This window comes from Dysidea avara, chromosome 2 (assembly GCF_963678975.1).
Source record: "Dysidea avara chromosome 2, odDysAvar1.4, whole genome shotgun sequence".
Taxonomy (NCBI): Eukaryota; Metazoa; Porifera; class Demospongiae; order Dictyoceratida; family Dysideidae; genus Dysidea; species Dysidea avara.
The window spans coordinates 29219265-29231405 of record NC_089273.1 but is presented as its reverse complement, the minus strand read 5'-3'; the positions used below and the strand labels follow the sequence as shown (position 1 = coordinate 29231405).

The 12141-nt window shown below is 38.5% G+C and overlaps 1 protein-coding gene across 4 annotated transcripts in view; it reads left to right on the top strand.

Annotated features, from left to right (window-relative positions):
* Window positions 1-1916: 1916 nt before the first annotated feature.
* Window positions 1917-12141, top strand: part of LOC136247036 (uncharacterized) — a 155787-nt gene continuing 145562 nt past the window's right edge. For 2 of the 4 annotated variants that reach the window (XM_066038633.1, XM_066038631.1), the window contains exon 1: window positions 1917-2179. The gene's annotated coding sequence lies outside the window, so the exon portion shown is untranslated. Of the gene's footprint in view, window positions 2180-2888; window positions 2950-12141 lie in introns of those variants that run through there. The other 2 variants (XM_066038634.1, XM_066038632.1) reach the window with 2 other exon arrangements.

Sequence of the window (12141 nt, the reverse complement as noted above, 5' to 3'; positions counted from 1 at the left end):
TCTCTAAAGGCAAGTATATATTTAAGGGGATACAAGATGCAGGTATAGTTCAGGACCATAATCTCCCTATAGTCAGTTCACAAAAGTAACTATCAATACGGTATGTTAGATACATATAAGGCTTTTAAGGCTTTTCAGCAAATGTGACTGATATATAGTAGCATGTATAACTTTAGAGTTTTATGCATTAAAATATTATGCAGAATCAAATTTGAGTTTAATCTGATGATAAAACTAGCTACAAAAATTATGACCTTTGCTGATTTATCTCACAGGAGTATTGTATGCCTCACTCCTGGTATCTCTCCATATTTTGGTTGTATAATGTAGCTTGCAGTGCTCATGGTTAGAATAAAAAGAAATAATTAAATGGCAAACAAAGAATGTAGATTAAGGGTGTAATTGTGTGGGGAGTTGACTTTATATGAATTTGCTGCTAGTAAAAATTACCATAACTTTGAAATGGAATATGCTATGAACTTGCAACAAGTATCAACTTGTTTCTTGGATAAAGATCTTCAATTTGGTACCTAGTTTGAACAAATTGAGTGCTGTATGGACGATATTATATAGACAAAGTTCATCATTTTTGAGCATAAAATGAATTGTAGAGGACACCAAAAGTCAAATCTGCAATGGCAAAACAAAGTTACTATTGTTCTGGCAGCTTTGTCAGGGCTATTGTTCCGGCAGTCCACTAGATTTCTCACTATCAAACACAATGTAGTTGGGAATGCATCTAGTAGGTTGCCCCGAGTATTCAACTTTAGGGGATGCAATTCATGCGAAAAGTAGTTTTAGTGTTAGGGGTAGGGTCGAGTTCAGCTTTTGTTTCTTCTTCACCTTAAATATATATATTATATAGAAGTTACTCCACTCGGAGACATATAAGGTAGAAACTAAGGGATTTGGGTTTAGGTAGCTGGGAGCCACATAGCACAATGTTAGGACCCTGGGCTCAAGCCCGGGTTCGATTCTTGCTCGAGACATTTTTATTTGCATTTTTTTAGTTTGAGGACCTTTTTTGTCTTAGTTTTATTTTTATTCACGTGACTGCCGGAACCATAGCAACGGCCATCTCAAAATACACTTCATGGTAGGTATATAGGTACTCAGTGTTGGGCAAGTTACTTTGTAAAAGTAACTAGTTACATATTACATATTATATTACTTTGTGTCCACAGCCTTAAGCTGTCACGTGTGAAACTACCACCTTATCATGTGACATGATTGTGTTGTTGGACAATGTGCAAATCTTGGTTATAAGTAAGAAGCTGGTGAATAAGCTTCATTCATTAGGCTTCGTTACTTCATTGTGGCTAAGCATTACTCAGAGGATAACTAACGAGAATAGTAACTTCGTTACTTGTAGTAATAATATTACGTAATATTAGACTCATTACAGCAACTATATTACTTAGGTAACGCGTTACATTTGTAAGAAAGTAACTTGAATTATATTACCCATTTTTATAGCATATTTCGTTATATTACTTAGATACCACAAAAGTAATATTATTACATAACTCGTTACTTATGTAACGAGTTACTCCCAACACTGTAGGTACGATGTGTAAAGTTTCATACTTTCTCAGTGCACAAATATTTCGCTAAGCCGCTCTACTACGTAGCTCCTACAAGAAGGAGATGCATGAAAAGTGAAATTGAAGCAACTTCCTGACTGGTATATGAATGCCACCGCAAATTCCATTCTAAAAGAGCACTCCTTTTTCTACCTTTACTGAATATACATGGGTGCTATAAATGTCGACATTAGCGTGCTTCTTTGTACACCATAAAAGGTATAATCAGTGAATTTGTGGTAGAGAAAGGAATGCACTTCGTATTTGTGGTGGGCCACTGCCATGTATATAGACTAGCGTAATAGGGATGGTCAGTCAGGGAGGTTGCCGCGCGTGACAGTCATTCCCCTTTAAAGAATTTTGCGGTCAAGTCCAAGTCGATGATCTTTCCGTGTTTACAATATCACTGCAAGTTTAGTCGCACCTGAACCGTCTGTATTTCGGCAAGACTTTGCTGTACTGAGCAACCAGGAGCACGACCAGGCACGACTATCCGTACATATACGCACCAAACTGAGAGCGCGAGCGACCGGAATTCAGTGGCTGAATGGCTACTTCTGCTATTTCAGTTCCTCAAATTGAATGACTAGACCCGGGTGAGTACGTATACAGTACATACTGTAACTAGCTAGCTAGCTAACAACTGTTCTATGTTTTCTTTGTGCCGGTAGCCCCGCCGGTAGCCCCGCCGGTAGCTACGTTATAGAGACCAGAGCTCAGTCTCAATCGGTAGCTAGCTTTTGTCAGGAGTGGGATCAACAAAGTTCTGCCATCTATCCTGTGCAAACTGATGGGTAGTTGGAAAAGGCGGATACGGTCGGACGCGGACAAGGACGCGGACATTTTCAAAAAGCACTTTTACATTTATGTAACAGTTATTTTTCATACCTAATGCTGTTTTTACAGCAGTCTTCGCTTCGAGACCCAGGCGTCGATCCTTTCATAGCGCTTATCCATTTATAAGCGCACGTGCGAAAGACTTGACCAGCATGCCAAAGACCATAATGGTGTTGTACACATGTTCTAAAGTCTAATACAGAGTTATATAGTTGTAGAGATTAGCTTGTATTCCCCATGCAACTTAGCTTAGCAGGCCAAATCCACAATCTTACGCCTTTTAGTATAAGGCGCAGGCGCTTATACCGAGTGTTGAGGATTTCAAGGACCTGGCCTACGAGATTAAGTTGGGACATGCTAGATTAATCTCTGTGACTCTGAATTAGATTTCTAGAGCACGTATACAACAATATAATGGTCTTTAGAGTGCTAGTCTATCCTTCGCACGTGCGCTTATAAATGGATAAGCGCTATGAAAAGATCGACGCCTAGGTCTGGAGGCGAAGACTGCTGTAAAAAACAGCGTTAGGTATGAAAAATAACTGTTATATAAATGTAAAAATCCTTTTTGAAAATGTCTGTGTCCGCGTCCGCGTCCGTGTCCGACCGTACCCGCCTTTTCCAACTACCCCAAACGGATGGAGAGAACAAACGCAACATAAAATGTGCCCTTAATCGGTGTAGTTGTGCACCCGCTATGCTTTCTATCTATCCACCTGTTTATGCAGGCTTAGCTGCTACTAACTGTACGTAGCTACAGTATATCTGTACACTGCCACCATCTGCTATGCCACACACTATAGAATTAGTTGAACACATTGATGTATCCATTGATGTATCCATTGAATTCTTTCTGGTAATACACTTTTATCCATTGAAAGCAGTTCAAGGTACTGGAATGGCACTATCTTTTACTGTTCAGCCACACATAGTCACCTGTTCTCTATTTTTGTCTTGCAGTACATCCATGGCATCATGTGATCATTTTATTACACATGGCCCAGCACAAAATATAACTATAAAAAAAACAAAAAAACTAAATAGACAGTTGAAATACTGTATTTTGTTCCTTTTTATTTTACACCTCACTCTGTTATTCCCAGCCATGCCTTAATCCAGTGCTCTGATCCAGTGCCATTTCCTCATTTATATACCAGGAATGACATGAGAACAATCACGGGACACAAACTGTGTACAATTACATAAATATCCAAAGATTTACAGACTTTTTGGTTCTAATACTGAATGTTTCTGTGGAAATTACTGTAAACTATATACATTGCTTGTAGGTGTGAGATTCAATACTCTTTGGGCGTGAGAGTTTGAGATTGCACCTCAAATTGTGAGAATCACACCGGAGGCATGACGGTTGAGAGGTATAAGAGACATCAGCAAATTACCGGTATCAAAACAATAGAGTGCCACTAGTACATAATACTTATTGAGCCATAGATTATAGGTGACCGTAAGGCCTCTATAATCTATGACTTAGCCTACTATATTTTGTCCCCCACATTATTATTTATTTGAATTGCTCCATCATACAATGACGATTCTGCAAGCCAAAAGCTACGGCATCAAAATGCAATGGAAAACTTTAATCCAGACAGGTAAACTTCAGCACAGGCTTTCTGTTACCCCAGGCTTTCATCTGATTTTCATTTTTTTGGAAGTGGTTACTGAACTGAAATGTTTTTCTGAGCTATGAGCAGTAGCACAAATGGTTATCACACCTATGCAGAGTTATCACATGTACACCTACACAGCACACCGATGGTTCAGGGTTCGAACCCTGGATGCTATACTCTTTTAATTTTAGTAGCTTTTTTTTGTCTAAGTTTTACTGTCAGTTCAAAAGCAGGTATGCCTTATTAACTCGGAACTATCTTTCAGTTCAGTTACCACTGCCTCTTTGTTCATGCTATGATGATCAATGTTATCAAACTTCAGTGCACGTACATGCTGACAATTAGGCACACACAAGGTATAAGTATAACCACATGTATAAGAAAAATTATAGTATCATTTTTTTAATAGCTACAGTACCAGTAGTAGCTATTACAGTACCAGTAGTATATGTATTATAAAGTTTGGACTTTTCTGGCTACATCATGAACAAGCCTTACTTCTGTATGTCAGCTTGGCAGTGTCACTTAGCCCCCTAAAATACCTTTGGAGCAACCCCAAACCCTTCCAACAAGTTACTATATTATATGAAACTTGTAAAATTTCTGAATTTACTGCTGACTGACTGACTGACTGACTCAGTTAAGCATAAGGTATAGACTATGAGCTTGGTTTCTTCACTGTTCAACATCACTTATTTTATACCAACACATGCCGTTTTGCAAACCACATCAGCTACAGTGCAAGCATCATGGACTTGCCATTGTCATCCTTGGCTTTGTGTCCTGTTCCTTGCATAGGTATTGATTTACAGTCACGCATCATAGCTTCAGTGCTGGTTATTACAAGAACCATTCACAATTTCTGTAGTGAGTGGAGAGAATGCAAAGGCCCTTCTTTTACTGTTATTTGTAGCACTGTATTAAGGATAGGAAATACTGTAGATGGTAAAAAAGTGGAATGGCTACATCACTTTTGATACTCGCGGTGCATGTTCAGTCATTGTTCTGCTGCCATTCTTTCCTTTGATACAGTATGCAGTGGTTCACCAGTCATAAAAGAAGTAACCAAACAAATGTAAGGAAAAATTTACTGAGTTGGGATCATAGATATGAAAGGTAAGAAATGAAACATCTACACCTGCATATAGCCATATACTAATTGACATTTAATTCATAAATACTTCAGTCAAAGGTATGCAGGCCATATATGTGTCCCAATCTGACAAGATCAGTCTTATCACCTATTTAACAGTATTGAGAAATGTCAGTTTTAAGTATTCAGTGTGTTGTAGCTCGCCAATGATAGAAGCTACGTGTACCAAGTTTTCAGATGTTTTACACCAATTCATTACCTTCAAGATCATCAACAGTAGAAGTAGCCAACAGTTGAGTTTCCTGCAATTTTAGATAGTTTTAACTTGATGTGGACTTTAATAGGTGAGCTCCAAAAGAGGTGGGTGTCGGGGGCTGGAGGCACTGTTTTGAAAAATTAAAGAGGATGAATTAGCCCAGGTTATGAGTCATTAAGGTCTTAAAACTGGCTAAAATGAAAGGACGTTTACAGCACAGGTATTTATTCAATGCCACAGAGCAGCACAGCCACACATAGCCATCACCAGGCCGACTAGAGCCCCAACCACTCGTACAGATCACCACTGCATGTGCTCGGGAAAGGCAGACCACTCAAGTATAGCTGATTTTGATTATGAAATTTTATATTTTATTTATGTGCGTAGCTTTGTGTTCTTGGTGAAAAATCAAATCTGCTGTCATGGGAAATAAGACTGATTTTCGCAGACCCAGTCACATATTATGACTATAAGTATGCAGGAATAATAGTATAATATGCTAGAGTAACAGCAGCTTTTATGGGGCTAACATTAACTTCATCAAATTTTTATTGCTAGAGATTCCATGGAACCCTTTGAACCCTCCACCATTAATGATGCATGTTGTGTTCTAATTAGTACAAGTACACAAAAAATTGGAATTTTCAACTAGAGTAGGGACCATAGTACAATAAAGTACTCAAACAAGCTGGAGTAGTGCATGATGTTAAATCATAATAAAACAATAAACAGCATTATATCCCTTATTTCTGTACTTTTTATCAATGTACTATTGTCGTATACTCCAGTTGAAATTTCAGATTTTTTTGTGTACTTGTTTGTTAACTATTTTGTAAAATAAAATTATTATGACTGGTGAACCCACGCATACCGCATCAATAGACAAAAATGGAGCCTCACACCCCAGCTATCAATTATTGTCTGAAAAGGTGAAGAATTCGTTACATTTCATTGTCAGCTATGTTCAACCCATTACACAGCATTGCAAATCAAGAACTGTTCGAAAAGCACCTCTGCAATCAAAGTGCAGTAGCCACTATGAAAAATATGAGTGATTTTCGTTACTAAGGGGAAGCCATCATGTGCTACCACCAAATTGACACCTTTCACCATCAGCAAAGATGAATGGGACACAAAGTAGGACACTGATAAGTCCATGAAGAATGCATTGTATGTACTGTGGTATTCCAAAAGGCATGTGTCCGGCTGAAGCGAGGTCAAACAGTGAAAAAATCAAGCCCTTAGCCTTAACCATTATCGAGTTATGCTTGTCTGAAGGAATCAGTCAGTTACTCAGTCAGTCAATAGTAAATCCTGTTTTATATATATATTTTTAAATTTCATAGCAACTTATTGAAAGTGTTTTGGATTAATCTGAAGGCTTGTATGGGCTTAGTTTTACTTAACCAATACTGTTTCATCATCATCAGGGAAAAGTGAGGTTGGTATTTTTGGTGATGTTTTCATGTGCCATGTCCACATCTTTGTAGTCCCTACTATACAGTGCTATCATACTGCATGATTACTGTAACAACTTTTAGCTGTATTCATGAGTGCCTCCATGTGTAAAGACCACGCATTATTTGGAATTGCTCATGCCTTTTATCTTTAACAATAACTTTTCTCTTCGATTTTTGTGCATATATCAACAGGGCATATTTTCATAGCAAGTATATTAATGATAGATTCCATGGAAAATGACAGGTTGTCAGCTCAGTTCACTATGTCTATATGGTTTGCCATTACATGTTCTGTAGCTTGTTCAATGAGCTATTTTTCATCATTCATTAACAAGTAGCTTACACTGAAAATGGATCTTATTAATCTGTTAAAAAACTACTTAGAAAATGGTTTACTGTGTCTGGTGTGTCACCAAATTGCAAAGGTGCCTTTACACACCTACACTAAAAATTATTTTTGTTCTCACATACAGGTAGTTTTATAATATTTTTATAGTTAAAAGCCTAAAATCCAGGTTGAAAGTGACTTTACATTGTTGTGGTATTTTCCAGAGTAATGGCCCATATTGGTTGATATTGCAAAACCTGGTCACATGCTGCTGTAGATTGTGTGCACATTTTAAAATGCAGCCGAGCTCATATTGTTTTGTTGTATGACTGGTATATTTTTACCTGTTTATGGGATTGTTAGTTTTAGAGTCTATGAATTTTTAACGAAACCATCCAATGTCAATTCTTAGAAACCAGCAGGTAATCACCCTAATGACATAGCTATGCCTTCATGTGGTTTCTTATTGTCATCACCCTTACAAGGAAGTGCACAAATGCCATTATTTTTATGCCTGCAACAAAATATGCATGTCAGCATTTACATAGTCATGTTAGCAGTGGGTTTGTGGTTAAATGATCAGCCATAAAAAGTTGCATGATGTTGTGTCACTTTTAAAAAACCAAGTGCCATGCAGCTAGCTAGCTCATCTTGAATGAACCAACACAATTATATGCATGCTGCATAGTATATCTCACATACTGCCTGCTTTTCACCATTTAATAGTTTTTGTTCACATGGGTGAGTACAGACATGTCTCACAGTGTACAAATGTGATTTAATGAACATTATCTTATGTACTTGTACATGATTCTGTTATTTCTCTGTACAATTGTGTGTACATGTAATTCTTTCAATGAAAAGTAGTAGTAGTAGTAGTAGTAGTAGTAGTATTAGTAGTAGTAGTAGTGGCTGAGAGAGTAGTAGAAGTGTAATCTAAGGACCGACTTTCATGATTTGTATGGCCATAGGAAATGACTGTGAAGGGGTAGAAGTGGGACTAGTGTGAGTTTGTGGTGCCTTGCTAGCAGATGCTCAGAGATAATAAGATGAGATCCCAAACCCCTAATGACATGCTGTCATCTTCTATCAGTTCTTTGAATGGAAGACAGTGATTATACACTGATGCAGCTCTATGGGATGCAGGCGCCCTAATTTAAGAGCACCTGCATCATTTTCTTATACTTTATGTACAGTACAACTGTGCACAGTATTGTGAATGCAAGTAGTACTCCTCAAAAAATCTAAGTTCTTCACATGAATATTTTTCTCATGGACAAGAACTGTCCTTTTAGTCAAACTTTCAAGTAAGCACTTAGTATGCCACAATAACATAATTTAGTCGAGGAACTCACTGAAAACTATATGAAAGCTAAAAAATACTTACATTTCTAAATACTACACACTGCTCATACTGAAGTTTAAACTCTAGTAATTTCACTACAGGTGTTGTTCTGTCTCATATTCTCCTAATGGTGACTAATTTTTGAACCAGGCACATTCCCACGACTTGCCTTAGCACACCTGGTTTACTATTGAAATTGTTTTGTTAAAATGCACCTATACTCTGTACCTATGTATCTATGTACAGTATCTATCTACTATGCTTGAACAGTTCCAATTATGGCTGCCTTTTGAATGGTACAAAATAAATTGTTAGAAAAGTCTGGGATACGACGAAGGTGAGTAATACAGTTAGAAGATACAACACCTGTACATCCAACCACCACAGGGATAATTATCACCGGCATTCTGTACATCAAGTGATAATCATGTGCCAATGATTGATACTTCTGTAAATTTTCTTGCTCCTTAGAGGGCACATTTACATCAGCTGGACAAGAAACTTCAATGAAGTAGATCTTCTTAAGGTCATAGTCAAATAAAACAATATCTGGGCGATTACTCAGGTGGTGACTGGCAGACTGTAAGCTAAAATCCCACAGGATCTTCACTGCCGATGATTCAACCACAGCAGGGGGTCTATGAGTGAACCAACACGAGGAACCAGGTAAAAATCCATGCAGCCTCATCAAATGCCAATGCACCACTCCAGCTACTAAGTTATGACGATATAAATAAGCAGTGGCAGCCAATGATGGACAAGCTGCCAACAAATGAACAACAGATTCTTCATGCTCTCCACACAATCTACACATTATAGAAGGAATGCTCATCTTCATAATCTTAACCTGAAGAACTCTGGTGGTGATGGCCTGATTCTGAATGGCAAGTATTGTAGACTCCGACTCTGAGTGAACATGGCTTTTCAGCCAGCACACACTTCTAGTCTTGTCAATTGAATTCTTGTTTAAAAGTGCATAATACTGACCATGAAGAGGTTTGTCGATGATAGAGGACATTAGCCGGCTAAACTGACAGTCACGAATCAAAGACTTCAGTGAAGAGAACAAGATGTTTTGGAAGTCTGATGTAACAGATAGAGATGCACAGTATTCCCTGGCCCTGAACAACACAGAACTCTGCCTTGGCAAATCACTGTCAATCTCACAGCACAATAAGACCAGAGGGTCAGAAGAAACAGAGAGATGATGAGCAAGTGAGACTAACTTTCTGTTATACAAGTTCTCAATGTTCACCAACCCAACACCTCCAGCAGAGCGAGGCAAATAAATACGCTCAATAGCACTACGAGGATGATGATTGTTAGTGGCTGATAGGATCCTCCTTGTGCTAACATCAAATTGCTGGATCTATTTCTTGTTCCAGGGAACAATTCCAAAGCCAAAGGACAAGAGTGGAACACAAAATGAGTTTGTAGCTCTTGTCTTACAAGGTCCACTGAGCAATGAGCTCCATACTAGCTTCAATCGATGGTTATATAAATCAGTAAGCATCTCCTTACTCTTGACACAATCTAGTCCATCAGATTCATAAAAACCCTGGTACTTGTATGACTCACCAACACCCAATACACGTATAGAGCAAGCGTCTGATAGGGGAACATCATCAGATGAAACCACCTTTCCCCTCACTACAGAGGACTTTGCACACTTGTCAAGCCCAAAGGTGAGACAAACATCATTGGAAAACATATAAACAGTGTGAAGTAGCCTTTCAAGCTGGATATCCGATTTTGCAAACAATTTAATGTCATCCATATACAACAAATGATTTACTTTTCTCGTAGTGGTGGCCTGATACCCACTCAAGGAATCCAACAGCATACTCAATGGTGTAAGAGTAAGACAAAACAGTAGAGGACTAAGTGTGTCTCCCTGGAAAATACCGCGCTTAATAGAGACTGCTGCCAGCATCACTGGGTCACAAGTAGGCATCCGAAGGTACAAAGTAGTACTCCATAGTGAGAGCAATTGTTCAATACACTGTACTATGGTGGTGTCAAATCGAAATAATTTTAAACAACAAACAATCCAGTTATGGGGTACAGAATCATAGGCCTTTTTATAGTCAAGCCATGAAACATAAAGTGATCGATTCTTAGACTTGACCTGCTTCCAAATATGACTATTCATCTACAAATTATCTGTGCATCCAAGCTCTCCTCTAGCACACCCCTTCTGTGCTGGATGTAAAACATTATTAACAACGCAGTGCCTTAGCACTACTTCACTAATACATCCTATCCACAGCTTGTACAAAATGTTCAGACAGGTTATTGGCCTAAAATTCTTTGGCTGTTCTGTATCAGAAGCTTTGGGAATTAAAATAGTTTTGCCCTTCGGAAACCATGATGGTATAAGAGACCCATCTTTCAACATGTTGTTAAAATGGGAGACAATCACTGGCCTCAAAGCTGTGAATCGTTTAATCCAAAAGCCCTGAATGCCATCAGGACCTGGAGCAGCCCAGTTGCATAACCTAGACACACAACCACTGAAACAAACCTCATCAATGACAGACTGCTCCACAATAAATGACTTATCTGCAATCTTGCCCTCAAGGTCACTGAGCCAAGAGGTATCCAAATTTGCTTTTGCTGGATTCTCAAAAATGTTTTTCCAAAAACATTCCAAGGCAGCCAAATCAGGGGATGGGTGAACTTCATCCTTACCCCTCTACAACTCAGAATAAAATCTCTTTTCATTCTGGCGAAACAATTTGTTTTGCCATTGTCTCAATAATCTTGACTTATACTTCCTTAACCTGGCTGCATAACTTGAAATTTTCTGTTTAAGAGTTTCAACTACTACAGAAAAATCTGACAATGACATTATACAATGTTTAGAGTGTAAATGTCTCAACTTATGCATAAATTTCTTACTACCACTAGGAGGGAAACCTCCAGCCACCAAACGAGACAAATCTCCTCTTAAAATTGATATAGTATTCTCCAAACGTGACTTCCATGAATTGTGTGATCGTCGAGCTGGGGATCCCAATAACAGCGTATTCACAGTGGCAGCAGCAGCATATAGAAGATGCACACACTGTTGCAATGATGGATCAAAATATTCCAAAACTTTTTCAAGAGAGTCATTTACATTGGTGACAAGATCCAAAACTGGTTTGTTGATGGTAACTCTAGGGAGACTAGGGGCTAGTAACCCCTGGGAAGAAGCCTAAAAAAACTTGTGTTCCAAACATTGTGAGACATTATCCTCAGGAAAATGCACCACACACAGAGCAGATATATCCTCAGACTTTGGACAATTAACCTTCTCAGGGGAATCCGGTAATCTTGATTCAGAATAGACCTTCTCAGGAGAATCTGGTAAACTTGATTCAGAATAGACCTTCTCAGGAGAATCTGGTAAACTTGATTCAGAATAGACAGCTGGCTTAGGATCTACTACATCAGGCTTAGTTGGCTGGAAAGCCACCACATGTGTGATATCCACTGACGATCTGGTACAAGAAGTTGCGATATTAGATAACTCATGTTCAGAGAGCATGTGAGACGATTAAATGTTTCTAGCGTGACAGCAAAGAGTATTCACACTTTTCGATGCTTTAGATGAATTTCTAGTATCC